The sequence below is a fragment of the Oryx dammah genome, unplaced genomic scaffold, assembly GCF_014754425.2.
Source record: "Oryx dammah isolate SB20612 unplaced genomic scaffold, SCBI_Odam_1.1 HiC_scaffold_15, whole genome shotgun sequence".
Classification (NCBI taxonomy): domain Eukaryota; kingdom Metazoa; phylum Chordata; class Mammalia; order Artiodactyla; family Bovidae; genus Oryx; species Oryx dammah.
Window position 1 is genome coordinate 5,592,225 of NW_024070199.1, and position 15,320 is coordinate 5,607,544.

Genomic DNA, 15,320 nt, shown 5'->3' on the forward strand with positions numbered 1-15,320 from the left:
CCTGGTTGCTCCGTAGCTGCGGTGCTCTGGCTCAGGGCCTGGTTGCTTCACAGCGTATGGATTCTTCCCGGAACAGGAAGCAAACCCTTGTCTGCTACATCCCCTGCATTCACAGGCGGATTCTTTACCACTGCGCCACCTGGGAAGCCCTGTTTGTGTTTTACCCAGAAATTGTCTATCAGTTGAAAGAGAAAGTGGCCTGAAGTTCTTCCTTTGTTAAAAATCTTAGAATCCTATCTTAATACCCTTGGATAGAAACAGCCTCCCTTTTGCATACAGTAAAAGTATCAGCTGCTCAGTCGTGTCCCACTCATTGCAACTCCAAGGATTGTAGCCCACCAGGCTCCTTTGTCCATGGGATTCTCCAGGCAAGAATACTGGAGTGGATTGCCATTTCCTTCTCCAAAGGATCTTCCCGACCCAGGAACTGAACCTGGGTCTCCTGCAGTGCGGGCAGATTCTTTACCATCTGAGCCAACAGGGAAGCCCTTTTTGCATAAGGTGATGTATATATAGCTCCTCAACAGTACTGGCAGAGTTATCAGAGTTAAACCATGGTTTTAGGACCAGTTTATGACCTATTTGTTGTTGTTCAGTCTCTGAGTTGTGTCCAACTCTTTGTGACTCGACGGACTGCAGCACGCCAGCATTCCCTGTCCCAAACGGGAGTTTGTGCAAATTCATCTCCATTGAGTCAATGATGCTATCTAACCATCTCATCCTCTGCTGCCCACTTCTCCTTTTTTCCTTAGGAACCTACAGTGTAAATGAATAGTTTAAAAGCAGTTAAAAAATTAATCAATTCTTAATGTTTATGGTCATATAATTTTGATAATATGCTTGTTTTATGGGAATTCCTTGCCAAATGTTTTTCTCCTTGGAGCCGTTAAATTAATTAATTTTTCTGTTTGGAAAACCTTGCTTGTATAATTCAGAACTCCAAGAAACAGATATCAATCAAAGCAGTTTTTCAAAAAATGTTGCTTTTATTTATGCATGAGATTACATTAGTATTCATCACTCATTAATTACAGAGATTTCTTAGCCCTCTACTGGTGAAATTTCCTTCCTTAAGCTGTTCCTAATATCTAAACAATGTGGGTCACCACCCACCACCTCCTACCAAGCCTTCACTTAAATGTTAAGGGTCTGCCCAGGTCACCATATTTAAAATTCCCACCTGTACCAGCTCACTCTGTATCCTTCTTACCTTCTTTACTAGCACCATCAATGTAACCTGGGCTATTGTTAGAAATACAGGTTCTCAGATTTCATCCCAGACTTATTGACCCAGGAAATCTGGGCATGGAGTCCAGCACTCTATTTTAGCAAGCCCTTCAAAAATTTCTGATGCAAACTAACATTTGGGGACCATTAGAGAAAGATAGAAAGATTTCAAGGACTTTCTCAATTTTTTTAACTCCCTCCCTCCCACTTCTTGTTTTTATTGATACAATTACTTCCAGGGAATGAATTACTTCCTCAAAAACGACACCTATCCTCTTCAGGGAAATAGTTAATTACATTCATCATTTCCCCAGAAAAAAATGGTTATATGAGGGATGGCTCCAAACTCTTCCATCCTGCAAAGCAGGATTTTCCAGGAGTTCCTCTACACAATGTGCCCTTTTCATGTTTTATTTTGCCTTTATGTTCCCTGGGTCGGTAAGATTCCCTGGAGTAGGGAATGGTAACCCAATCCAGTATACATGCCTGGAGAATTCCATGGACTGAGTAGCCGGGTGGGCCACAGTCCAGGGGCTCTCAAAGAATCAAACACGACCAAGAGACTAACACTTTATGTCTTATCCTTAATCAAAATAATTTAAAATTGATTGTAATCATTAATATGCAATCATTAAGAAGATGAGCTTTGGAGTCAGTCTTACCAGAAATTTAATAATACTCTTTCTTCCTTTTTTTGTTTAAAAATGTTATTAAGAAAAAATATTGATAGATAATTTTTTGAATTTCTAATTAAAACATTATTCTGTACTACAGTATAGCAGATTAATAGTGCTGTGAGAGTTTCAGGTGGCCAATAAAGGGACTCAGCTGTACATCTACAAACTCCCCTCGCATCCAGGCTGCCACATAACATTGAGTAGAGTTCTCAGTGCTACACAGCATGTCCTTGTTGGTTATTTATTTTAAAATATAGCAGTGTGTACATGTCCATCCCAAACTCCCTCTAATTATCCCTTAGCCTCAGCAACCATATGTTCTTTCTCTAAGTCTTGATTCTGCTTCCGTTTTGTAAATAAGTTCATTTGAATCGTTTCTTTCTTAGATTCCACATATAAGGGATGTCATATGATATTTCTCTTTCTCTGTCTGACTTATTTCACACAGTATGACAATCTCTAGGTCCACTCATGTTGCTGCAAATGGCATTATTTAGTTTCTTTTTAATGGCTGAGTAGTATTCCATTTTATACAAGTACCACATATTCTTTATCCATTCCTCTGTTGATGGGCATTTAGGTTGCTTCCATGTCTTGGCTATTGTGAAGAATGAATGAACACTGGGGGGGCATGTATCCTATCAGATTATGTCTTTTTCCAGATATATGCTCAGGAGTGAATTAAGTGACAATCTTTCTTTTTAATAGATGTGTGGCCTTGAGGAAATTGCTCAAGATTTTTGAGTTTTGGTTCCCTCTCTAGTGAAAGGGAGATTATACCTTCCTGTGAAAGTTGTGATGTGGATTAGGAGTGAAGGTAATATAGAACATTTAGATAGTCCCTGAATTAAAGTAAGGGCTTCCCTCATACTTCAGTTGGTAAAGAATCTGCCTGAAATACAGGAGACCCTGGTTCAATTCCTGGGTCAGGAAGATCCACTAGAGAAGGGATAGGCTACCCATTCCAGTATTCTTGGGGTTCTCTTGTGGCTAAGCTGGAAAGAAACTTCCTGCAATGTGGGAGACCTGGATTTGATCCCTGGGTTGGGAAGATTCCCCTGGAGAAGGGAAAGTCTACCCACTATGGTATTCTGGCCTGGAAAATAAATGTTCAATGAGGAGTATCTATTATTATGATACCTTATTTTAGGTTTCAAGAGGTAAGGGTCTCAGATAGTTATTGACTTTTTCTGAATTAGAATAACTTTTAAAGTAAAAGCTAATCAGATGAAGATAAAAAGGAAAATTATTTTCCAAAATGTACATTTGCATCAGCATTAAATGAATATAAATTATAGATTTTTATTATTAATGATAATATCTAATATTTATCACACACTTACTATGTCCAGGCACCATGTTAAAACTCTTGTCAAGTATATTTACATTCAACTACATAAAACAAAAATATAGCTAAAATGATGGGGGCTTATTTTTCTCATGTGACAACATGTACCAAGATAACTGGTGGCTTAGGGAAATCCCTCGTGGTCCAATGGTTAGGACTCCATATTCTCCCTGCTGAGGGCCCAGTTTCAGTCCCTGGTTAGGGAACTAAAATCCCAGAAGCTAGGCAGTGAGGCCTGAAAAGAAACAAAAAAAATGAGAAAAAAAGATACGTGCTGGCTTATGTTGATTCAGAGTCAGCATATTACATCTCAGATGACTGCAACTCCTGTCCCCGTTCCTTCTCTTGGTTGTAAGATGCTTCCTTCAGCTTCCGCCATCATATTCTCTTTCCAGACAGAGAAAGACAAGCATGAAAAATACGTGCAAGTTGAGTCAGTGTCCTCCTTTCCAAGGTAGTTCTCAGGACCCCAGCCTCAAACATCTTACATCTTATTAGCCTAAAGTGGGTCTTATGTCTTTGTAAGAAAAGGTGATAATTGTTAATATAGTCATTTTTGTCTTAAGTGATTGCATTACGGTAATACCACCACCAATTGGGAATGAGGACAGGAAAATGGATAAAGGGCAGACGAGCAATGGTCTTTAGCTTACCTGAATTACCTTATTTAAGCCTTAGAATAATCAGTGAGGTATGTATTATTCATACCTTCTGTTTACAAACAGTGTAATTGAGTTACCAAGTGATAGGTGACTTGCTGAAGGTTGCAGCTACTGGTTGGTGTAGCTCTGATTTAAACTTGATTTAGAGCCTACATTCTAATTTACTATATTGGTATATATTAAACAAGTTTTATTCACTTCCTTAAGTTTTTTTAAATAAGTCTTTTAAGCTGCATTTTCCCTCCTACGCAGATTTTAAAAGACTAATTTTTGCGTTGAAATCTCTGTACTGAAAGAAATTGCTGTGAAAGTTTTGAGAACAGAGAATTTTACCCTGCAGTGAGCATTCTCCCTTCTTGTGAATGAGGTCGCAAGTGTATTAAGTCTCTAAAGTTAAAGGCAAGTGAATATGTGGAGCATATTTTATTCTTTCAGTACTTCTTTCAACCAAAAATTTTTGGTGCCTATTGTACACCAGCAACTGGAGATAACAACTGATCTAAACTGTTTTAACACAGCATTCTGGTTGTCCTGGGTTTTTGAGTTAGTAGTAAATCCCAAGGAGGAAACATGCTGATTCCTAGACAATAAGACTAGCTGTATTTATAAATATATGTTTTATTTTGTGGTGTTTTGTTGTTTTCAGAGCACTTTCACGTGCAGTACTTTGTTATACCTATTTATCCTACTTATATTGGGTTAGCCAAAATTTTGTTCAGGTTTTTCTGAAACAGCTTATGGAAAACCCCAAACATTTTGGCGAACCCAATAAAAGTTTCCTCCTGTTTATAGAAAGCTTCTACAATCAAAGAGTAAGCATAGAAGATAGAAAGATAGAAACTTATGGGACAGTGATTTTTTTTTTTTTTTTCCTGTGTGAAAAATGTTGCAGCTGGTAAACTGGGTCCCCCAGTGAAATTCAGAATTTTGGGATTCTGTATTCCAGAATCATCTAAGGAAGAGAAAAATGATGGCAGAGGAAGATGAGCCAAACATTAAAACTCGTATACTCACAAAATATGATGATATTACAATGAATTCTCAAAGGCTGTCTAACTTTATAGGCTGAGATTTTATTGATGGTATTTCTGAATTCTTTCTTGGATTTTATTTTTAAATATAGTTCCATGTTCATTGTTTTGGTTTGGTTTTGTTTCAGAGTTTACAGGGATATATATAACATTACTTGCCTATCTTCCTTTTCACCCACATTTTTTTCTGTTGGTATTTAGTGCTCATTTTTCTACAACAGTTATTCTCTGCTCCTGGTAATGCTAATGTGAATTATGTTGGATTTTATTTGCATTCTCTATTAACCATTCAATTTTGGGGAAGATTCACATTCAGATAGCAGACATTACTCTCCAGTTCTTGAAAGAACTAATTCATCACTTTTCTACAAAGTCTCAAGGAAGATTCACAGAATACCAAAGAAAACTAGATGGGAAATCCCACTTTATTATCAATATTAATGGAGTTCTCTGGAAAGATACACTGTGTGTGCTTAGTCAGTCGGTCATGTTTGACTCTTGCGACCCCACATTCTGTAGCCTGCCAGGCTCCTCTGTCTATGGAATTCTCCAGGCAAGAATATTGGAGTGGGTATCCATTCCCTTCCCAACCCAGGGATCAAACCCATGTCTTCTGCATTGTGGGCAGATTCTTTATCATCTGAGCCACCAGGGAAGCACAAGAGCAATGCATCTCAGACATTAATGTGCTTACAAACCACCCGGGAGCCCTAATAAAACACAGATTCTGATTCAGTAAGTCTGAAGTTGGATCTGAGTCTCTTTCTACCAAGTTCTCATGTAGAATTGATACTTTTGGCCCAAGAACCACACTTTCAATGGAAACATACCATGTATTAGTCAAAGGCTAATGAAGGGCTTTTCATTCCTTTCAAGATCAAATTTTATCATAGCTGTGACCAGGGAAGAGAGAAGTGCCCTGCTTACTGAACAGAAAAGAAGAGAGGAGACTAAGGAAGCCTCTCTCCTGGTGGTCGCCTGTCTTTGATAGCAAAGGAAAATGTGAAAGCCCTCTCCACCCAGCTGAGTTATCAGTGATTACTAACACCATATCTGCAATAGTGTTTTTCCTTAAAGTCTGTTTCATTTGAACTAAATGTTAATTACAAATATTTTGCTTTTGAATACATTTCCCTCTTATGTCTTTATTCTTTAACTTTCAACTTTTTGTACCCTTATGTTTTAGGTGAATCTCTTGAAAGATCCATTACTCTATTTTATTGTCTTTTCTAGACTGACAGTAGTTTACTGAACTTGAGATTTTAGTTAATTTACTTTGAATTACATTTTATAGCATTATTTTATAATGATTATTTGTCCCATATTTTTTGTCCTACTCTTTTTTTTTTAATTTTATTTTTTTTTTTGGCTGTGAAGACAACATGTATAATAATGATAGAAATCATGGTCTACTTCTTAACTGGATTGAGCTTTCTACACTAATAGAAATGAAGTGGCAAAGCAAAATACAGCACAAATAAATTTGAGGTTTAAAAGTTTATTCAAACTAAAATTAGCCAGCAAATAAGATAAAGACCTGCTGTATACCTTGCTTTCAGCAGAAAGATAAAGTTGCCATATGGAAAAAAGAGAAGAGCTAGAAAACGATGGGATATTTGTTTGAGAAAAAGAAATTGCAAAATATTTGAGCCTAAAGGCATGTAAGTGGACAGAAAAGTAAAAAGATTCACTATCATCTTAATAAATAGCAGTTCATATTAAATATAAATTTTAAAACAGCACTCTTTGTTGGAAAGGCTGATGTAGTATTCAAGTCTAAAGATCTAAATTCAATCTTAAAGTGTTGATTTTAACAGAATGTCTTCTTTCCAAAAGCTTTCAGAAGTAATTTTATTTTAATATGGCTTGCAGCTGGGTTTAAATATACATTGGACTGGGGTGTGAAATTTGGTTAGATGCTTTACTTGAAAATTCACTAGGAACTGTCAGCTTATAATTCATGCTTCCAGGTAACTGCCTAGTATGTGGACAGTTTGAAGAGTTTGGTAACTTTTATTTTATATTATTGAAACTAATTTCCTCATATTAATAAGCATTTCAAGTCACATATTAGCAGATCAAGGCTATATTAGCCGGTACAAAAAACAAAGAGCAAAAAAGAAAAATTCTCCTTAACTTTCTACAAGAACTAAGTCTATCAGCGGGGATCCAGCTATATGTTTATGTCTCTTCATGCATGCTAAGTCACTTCAGGCCTGTCCAACTCTTTGTAACCCCGTGGAGTGTAGCCTCCCAGACTCCTCTGTTCGCGGCATTCTCCAGGCAAGAATACTGGAGTGGGTTGCCATGCCCTCCTCCAGGGGATCTTCCCGACTCAGGGATCCAACCCTCATCTCTTATGTCTCCTGCATTGGCAGGTGTGTTCTAGACCACCAACGCCACCGGGGAGGCTCCTTATGTATATGTATGTGTGAATTTAAGAGTAAAAAATAAACATTATATAACATACTCTAGGCTCAGTAATAATCTGACCAGTATATAGAAAGCCTACAAATCTAAGCACACACACATTAATAACGTTAATACATGTTTGATATCAGTCAGTTCAGTCGCTCAGTCGTGTCCGACTCTTTGCGACCCCATGAATCGCAGCATGCCAGGCCTCCCTGTCCATCACCATGGTAGGAGATAAAAATAATTGCTTATGGTCACAAGCCACAAAGAATTTCCAATCTAGATGAATAAGTGAAGTGAATGCTGTAACTCATAGCTTATCCCTCAAAGGTTAGGCCATACGTGTGGTGGACAAGAGCTAATGTGTGGGTTCTGAATCAGGTTTGAGGGCAAGTCAGAGATTCCTGCAAATGGCCCAGACTCCTCAAGTAAAACATCTTCAGTGAATATAAGTAGAGATTAGATAGTTGGCTCTGCAGAAGGAGGTAGTAAAGACAATTGACTTATTTTGTCCTTGATTCTGAGAGGAACTGGAAAACAAATCTCCCCTGATACTTAATAAACACAAGCTCCATCTCACTTGGGTTAGAACAGTGAGTTCATAATACGTGCATAGCCCAATGAAAACAGAGAGAAAAATTTAGTTTAAACTGATTCCAGATTCATGGCATCCTCTTGTGGTCTGGAAGAGGAAAAAGAAAATCCTCTTTTGGGGGGATACCTTTTAATCCTCAAAGTATTCCTATACATGAGGCACCAAAGAGCTCATATTTTTAGAAAATGTGGAAACAAATCTCCACGAGTACTTGTTAGTAAAGTTATATATTTAAAAAGTATAAAGCAAATATTTAATATGTCTAAAGAATAAAAGTATTCAAAGAATAATTGAGGGGCACAGTTCTTTCTGTGCTAACCTACTGTGTCCCCCCTTTGCCTGGGAAAGTAATAAAGCCGCTCTTTCTCCTCCATAAAAAATAAAATAAACTAATGATTGAGACAAAGGACAATCACATTTCTCAAGACATTTTTGAAAAAGAGCCAATAGAACTTCTAGAAGTGAGAGATAACAGTATCACAAACTTGAGCAGTTTATCGCAGCCATGGAGAATTGGCGAATAGAACTGAAATAATTATCCAGAATGCAGCACACAGAGACAAAGATACGGGGACTATGAAAGAAAGGTTGAGATGTGGGAGATGGAGTGAGAAGTTCACTTTACATTAGAGGTTTAAAAGATAAAAGAGAGATAGTGAAAGGAGATGTAATATTTTAAGAAATATTAGTTCAAATTTGGGGCTATCAAAAAATCCCAAGCAACATAATAAAAACAAATTCACTCTAGGAAAAGTCATTATTTACTTACAGAAAAGTAAAAGCAGAGGCCAACACTTAACATAAAAGTAATCAAGAAAAGAAAGGAGAGGAGAAACCAAAAGTTAGACAAACAGTTCAAGGGGGCAGTGTGGCGGGTAATTCAACATCGTTGAACCAAATTCAACAGTTCAAAGGGAGAGGCTGTCAGACTGAAATGAGAAAATGAAAGGGGCCGATAAGCTGTTTGCAAGAGCTCCACTCAGAATATGAAGATAAAGACAGGCTGAAAAGTTGAAGAAGGTGAAGAATACAGCAGAGACATCCTAACCAAAGAAATGATGTTTCAGATATAGTAGACTTTAAGGTAAAAATGTTCTCAGGCATAAAGAGAGCTAATATTCGATAGAAAAAGGTTCAGTTGATTGTTTCTCTGGTTGAAAGAATTAGAATAAAGTCTCTTTTAGGAAAATAGCTTGGTTTGTTGGATTTCATAAACAGAGAATGGAGTTTATTCTGGTGGTAGACGTAAACTGCTTATTAAGTGAATGCCCTTGAGGAAATATTTAAACTTCTAGAACCTCAGCTTCCTACTCAGTGAAGTAGAATAATACCATTTAACTCCTCTTTAATAATCACAAATAATTCACCTAAGGCAGGCAGCACTGTGCCAGTTACATAGCTTTACTGATGTCAGAAAAGTCAAGGAAAAGGCTGTTGGTTTTACACTGCGTATCTTTACATAAGCAGAAAGATCAGGCCTATACATTTATTTTGGTTAGAAGAAAAAGCCTTGGGATGTCTAATTTACTTCGAAGATCAGTTCAGTTCAGTTCAGTTGCTCAGTCGTGTCTGACTCTTTGCCACCCCATGAATAGAGCACGCCAGGCCTCCCTATCCATCACCAACTCCCAGAGTTTACCTAAACTCATGTCCATCGAGTCGATGATGCATCCAGCCATCTCATCCTCTGTCGTCCCCTTCTCCTCCTGCCCCCAGTCCCTCCCAGCATCAGGGTCTTTTCCAATGAGTCAACTCTTCATTTTCCAATGAGTCAACTCTTCATTTTCCAATGAGTCAACTCTTCACATGAGGTGGCCAAAGTATTGGAGTTTCAGCTTCAGCATCAGTCCTTCCAATGAACACCCAGGACTGGTCTCCTTTAGGATGGACTGGTTGGATCTCCTTGCAGTCTAAGGAACTCTCAAGAGTCTTCTCCAACACCACAATTCAAAAGCATCAATTCTTTGGCACTCAGCTTTCTTCAAAGTCCAACTCTCACATCCTTACATGACCACTGTAAAAACCTTAGCCTTGACTAGACGGACCTTTGTTGGGAAAGTAATGTCTCTGCTTTTGAATATGCTGTCTAGGTTGGTCATAACTTTCCTTCCAAAGAGTAAGCGTCTTTTAATTTCATGGCTGCAGTCACCATCTGCAGTGATTTTGGAGCCAAAAAAAATAACGTCTGACACTGTTTCCACTGTTTCCCTATCTATTTCCCATGAAGTGATGGGACCGGATGCCATGATCTTAGTTTTCTGAATGCTGAGCTTTAAGCCAACTTTTACACTCTCCTCTTTCACTTTCATCAAGAGGCTTTTTAGTTTCTCTTCACTTTCTGCCATAACGGTGGTGTCATCTGCATATCTGAGGTTATTGATGTTTCTCCCTGCAATCTTGATTCCAGCTTGTGTTTCTTCCAGCCCAGCATTTCTCCTGATGTACTCTGCATATAAGTTAAATACTCAGGGTGACTTCAAAGATAGCTATTCTCTTATAGAAACCTCACTGTCCCAGAGGCTTGTTATACTCTGAAATTTCATTAAAAAATAACATTTCCTTTGACAACAACTGAAAGAGAATATAAGGAGGAATGCCCATTGTTGCCAAACTCAGGATTGATCTGAGATCAAACCGAAGCTTGATAGTGATGTGTTTCATAATCTTCAAGGTGCTATAAGGTTGTTCAGTGTTATTATCTACCTAATGCCTATTAAGAAAAAACATATATTTACTTTTACCCTTATTATACTGTCCTCTCAGCCTTCTCTTTCTTTGGGCACAGCTAATAGTCACAAAGTCTTTTATGTTTTAGGCTAGCACATCACATAAAATATCTTTATTGAATATATTTTCAATATTCAACCTGTTCTCTAATGTGAAATTTTAGTTACTAAGAAACTTGCACATTTCAAAAAGTGCAATTAAACAGTAATTTTATGTTCACAGAGAAACTGGGGAAAGCGCATTTCAGAATCATAACAACAAAACTGTTCAGCCTCCCCACCCCCATCCTCATCCTTTGCTGGAATTTCCATAATAATAGTTTTGTTTTTTTTTTAAACTTGTAAATGCATGGCTATAAAACTTAAACACCCCTGAACAATTCCAAAATTCGACCCCAGATGACTTTTACTGAGAAAAACAGACTCCTTTTCATATTCCTGTGAAGACTGGTGTCAACTGGGGAAAAAAACAAAAATCATACAACATAAGAGCTGGGAATTGAGTTAATTCAGTACCTTAGTGAGGAAAGTAGCCCAGTAGACAGCCTTTAAGGTAGCTTTGAGAAACTATTTCAAAGAGCTAGGGGTGGAGGCCAGCATACATGTGATTTTGATGAAGAGGTCAGTGTAATCGAGGACACATCTCAGTAGAAGCTTGCCGTTAGGCCTGAGGAACAGATATACCAATGAATGATTTTAGTGCTTTTTTCTAGTGTAAGAAGATGCAAGAATCCAGGTTCATAAAAATTTCTCCTGAAATATTTCTACCTATATATGAAGGATTTTTTTTCTATTTGCCTATTTTCCCAGAGCACAGTGCACCTCATCTTTTCTTGACCCCAAGCTCCTTTCAGGGTGTACCATCGTCAGCAACTGCAGTGGCTAATGGCTTAGTTCTTGGAGAACTGGATGCTGGGTAACACCCTTTGCTTCACACACTCATTGAGAGAGTGTCTGTATGTTTTTTCACATTTATCCCCTGCCTGATGGAGCACAGGCTGCTCAAACAAACCAGCTAGGTGGCAGTGGTATGCCTCCATTTCTCCTTGGACACAGGCAGGATTAGTTCCAGAAAATTCTCACGTATAACCCATGACTGTCACTGAAGCACCTCTTATTTCTGAGCGGATAGTTGTATTTAGGTCTGAGTTGCACAACCTACAGGTTCTCTTTACAAACTGGATTCGGTCCATCTTTCTTCACTTTTTCCTCTTCCTCACACCCTATCCCCCATCCCCACCCCAATGTTCCATCTAGGAGGCATGAAACTTCAGACTGGTCATGGTCCCATGTGGTCTCCAGGGCCTTATTTATTGAATGGAGATAATAATACTCTACTCACATCACAAAATGTTACAGGTATAGCATTATATGTGAAAAGTACAAAGCAGAATGTGTGCAATATGGCTATATAACACACTTCTAAAATTGTGCTGTATTTCTTACTTGTGTATGTTTTTGTCTTAACCACTTCCCTCTTTATAACCGTCTTAAAGACTGAAGTTGTGATTACTCAGTTCCTAATCTGTTTCTGTTTTTTCTCCTTTTTTTTTTAATTTCTTTTTTTTTTTTACTGCAGCAGATAGTACTGTGTCTTACTCAGAGTAAACTTCCATTATTATATGTTGAATTACATAAGAGCACATTAATTTCCCCCGATTTATTTAATCTCCTTCAGATCAAGTTCCTTCGTGCATCTCTCATCTCACACTAAGCTTAGTTCATTTCTTGTGTTGATGCTGGACTCTCCTAGGGCTTGATGGTACTCTGGAGGCACTCGCGGATGCCATTAAATTAAAGCATGTCTGATATTTGTGGCCCTGTACAGTTCTTAGTAGGCTATTTCTGTGTCACATCTAATTGGTACTGGTTTGTTATCTTTTTTTTTTTTTTGGATGAAGAAAATCAGAGTTAGGATAAGTAACTTGCCTGTGACCCCAATGCTAGTGAATGACTAGAACCCCACATTCTTGTATTCTTGCCCAAAGTTATTTCAGAATATCAGAGAGTAGTTATTTAGGGTGTGAGGAGGGTGTGTGTGGGGGCTGGAAAGCAGATAAGTAGGAAAGAGGTAACTTCATGATTCTTTACTCAGTTCTTTGTTAGTCAAATAAAACGTCCTTTGTTATACCTTTTAAGAAGTGTTGAGAATGAAAAATAATTTTTCTTTACCTTTCTAGGTTCTTGGCTGAAACCCCCCACAGTAATGAGAGAGATTAACAATATTAACAATAAAGATATTTATATCATTAGACTGACTACACAAATTTGCTGTTTTGGACAATTACTATTTTTTAAGAAAGTTATTTTTACTAAGAAAGAAGCTTTAAAATGGCAGTGTTTTATATATATGTGGCTTCTTAGACATAAAGGTATCTAGAACTAAGCAGTCCATAGAGGGTATGGCAATTTTACAGTCATCAAAGATAAGTGTTTAGGCCATCAAGTCAACACGTGTCCGTGTACCAAGAAGGAGGGAAGAAGGGGTCAGGGATAAAGAGACGCAACTTTCAACCAAGACAGCTTCCTTCAAGGAGCCTTCCAATTTTCCTCTGTTTTGCATCTGCAGATACCTCTTTTTATTGTTACACTAAAATTCATTTATAGAAATTTTGCTTAACTGGTTTATAGGTCTTAGTTACAAGGTTATACTTTCATCAAGGAATGCAGCAGTTATTTTATTGAAATTGAAATTGCCGCCTGGACATTTCCATAGGAAAAAAAAAAAGGAGGGATGGAGTGATTGGTATTTTTTAACTTTTTATTTTTATTGGAGTATAGCTGATTAACAACCCTGTGATAGTTTCAGATGGAGAGTGAAGGAACTCAGCTATGCATGTAGATGTATCCACTGTCTCCCAAACCCCCCTCCCATCCAGGCTGCCACATAACATGAGCAGAGTTCACTGTGCTGCACAGTAGGTCCTTGCTGGTTATCCATTTTAAATAGAGCAGTGTATACATGTTGTTTTCAAACTCCCTAACTATCCCTTCCCCTTGTCCCCCACCTCCCCCCCCCCCCCACTCCCCCCCCACCCCCTGCAACCCTAAACTCGTTCTTTAAGTCTGTTTTATAAATAAGTTCATTTGTATCATTTCTTTTTAGATCCCACATGTAGGGATGTTATACAATATTTCTCTTTCTCTGTCTGACTTACTTCACTCAGTATGACAATCTCTAGGTCCATCTGCTGCTGCTGCTGCTGCTGCTAAGTTGCTCCAGTCGTGTCCGACTCTGTGCAACCCCTTAGGCGGCAGCCCACCAGACTCCTCCATCCCTGGGATTCTCCAGGCAAGAATACTGGAGTGGGTTGCCATTTCCTTCTCCAATGCATGCATGCACGCTAAGTTGCTTCAGTGGGGTCCGACTCCATGCGACCCTATGGACAGCAGCCCACCAGGCTCCTCTGTCCACAGAGTTCTCTAGGCAAGATACTATGTTGCTGCAAATGGCATTTCATTATTTTTAATGGCTGGGTAATATTCCATTGTATGTATGTACTATATCTTCTTTATCCATTCCTCTGTCAGTAGACATTTAGATTGCTTCCATGTCTTGGCTACTATAAACAGTGTTGCGGATTTTCTAATTGCACTTCCATTTAAATCACATTAGGCTGAACATAGTCATGCAGCCAAAATTGATGGAAGTCAGTCTTGGACGTGTAATATTTTAGCTGAGCACTTTGTTTCCCTGAATAACATTAATATTTTTTTACTAAGCAATAATAACACCTAAATGTCCATCAATGGATAAATGGATAAAGAAGATGTGGTATATATATATGTGATATTTTATATAATTACATATGTACATATACAATGGAATGTTAGTCAGCCATAAAAGAATGAAATCATGCCATTTACAGCCATGTGTATGGACCTAGAGATTATCATGCTAAAGCGAAACGAGAAAGACAAATATTACATAATAATGCTTAGATGTGGAATCTAAAAAAAATGATACAAATGAACTTATTTACAAAACAGAAATAGACTCACAGACATAAAAAACAAATGTATGATTACCAAAGATGGGGGAGAAGGTACAAATTAGGAATTTAGAATAATACATACACACTACTGTATATAAAATAGATAGCCAACAAGGACCTATACTATATAGCCCAGGGAACTCTAATCAGTATTCTACAATAACCTATAAAGGGAAATAATCTGAAAAAGAATAGATATGTGTATATGTATAACTGAATCACTGCTATACACACAAACACACAAACAGAACATTGTAAATCAACTATATGTCAACTTAAAAAAATAAGAAAGAATGGAAGGATGAATATTGAGTGACTAGTTAACAAGTTTCATCATAGTTAAGCAGGATTTCATACACATAGACATACACACGCACGCACGCACGCACAGACACACACACACACACATATATATTTGAATATACAAAGTAATGAGAGATTCCTTTGAGATTGTTGTAGGCTTTATACTAATATACCTAGCCAGGGCAAGAAGAGGAACAGGGTCAGCTTCTTTTCTGTTTACATGGTAAAGGTTTCAAGAAATATTTTTGCTACAGACTTTACCATGGAGAATAGCATTACTGAATTTAGATACAATAAAACAAGATATTTTAATTTAGTCCAGTGTATAGTAATAAAATAAA

The 15,320-nt window shown here is 37.7% G+C and overlaps 1 protein-coding gene across 2 annotated transcripts in view; it reads left to right on the forward strand.

Annotated features, from left to right (window-relative positions):
• The window catches only part of NOX4 (NADPH oxidase 4), a 180,071-nt gene that overhangs the window by 137,615 nt on the left and 27,136 nt on the right, over nucleotides 1-15,320 (forward strand). The window lies entirely within an intron of this gene.